The sequence below is a fragment of the Microtus ochrogaster genome, chromosome 16, assembly GCF_000317375.1.
Source record: "Microtus ochrogaster isolate Prairie Vole_2 chromosome 16, MicOch1.0, whole genome shotgun sequence".
Lineage (NCBI taxonomy): Eukaryota > Metazoa > Chordata > Mammalia > Rodentia > Cricetidae > Microtus > Microtus ochrogaster.
In genome coordinates this window covers 61,772,249-61,773,235 of record NC_022018.1, presented here as the reverse complement: position 1 = coordinate 61,773,235, position 987 = coordinate 61,772,249, and positions in this window count along the sequence as shown.

Here is a 987-nt window from a genome sequence, read left to right as displayed (position 1 = left end):
GATTAAGTGCCTCTCCCTCATCAGCTTGAAGAGCCATCAGGGTTCCCTGACCTGTGGGAAGTCCAAGGACCGCCCACCTCCATCCAGGTTTAGTGAGTTGAGCATCCAAACCGCCCAGGCCCCCCCAAAGCCAGCACGTTAAGTTTTATGCAGGCTGATAAGTCTAGATCTATTTGGATTCTTCAACATACAGTCTTTGAGTTTGTCCTGTACCATTTATTAAAGACCTTGTCTTTTTTCCAGTCTGTGTTTCTGATTTCTTTATCAAAAATTGGATGTCCGTAGGTGTGTGAATTTAAATCTGGGTCTTCAATTCTATTCTTTGGATCAACATGTCTATTTTTGTGTCTATACTGTTTTTATTACTATAAATTTGAAGTACAGCTTAAAACCTGGAATTGTGATATCTCTAATAGTTCTTTCATTATTTAGGATTGCTGTAGCTATCCTATTGGTTTGTGTGTGTGTGTGTGTGTATGTGTAGTAGTAGGAGGCTGCTTGTTTGTTCCCACTGCTTAGCCCCAAAATAACCACACAGAAACCATATTATTTGCAATACTGTTTGGTCTGGATAACTCATATCTTAAGTTAACCCATCTCCATTAATCTGTGTATCACTACAAGGCTGTGGCTTACTGGGTAAAGTTCCGGCATCTGTCTCTGGTGGGGCTACATGACTTCTCACTGGACTCTCTTTTCTTTTTCCCAGAATTTAGTTAAATTTTCCCCGCCTAGCTAAGTTCTGCCTTGCTATATGCCAGAGCAGTTTCTTTGTTCATTAACCAATAAAAGCAACACATAGACAGAAGGACCTCTCATACCGTGTGTGTGTGTTCCCATATGAAGCTGAAAATTGACCTTTCAGAATCTGTGAACGAATTGTGTTGGAAGTTTGATGGGAATTGCATTGGATCTGTAGATTGTTTTTTGTAGAATGGCCATTGTTGCTGTGTTAATCCTACTGATCCAAGAACATGAGAGATTTTT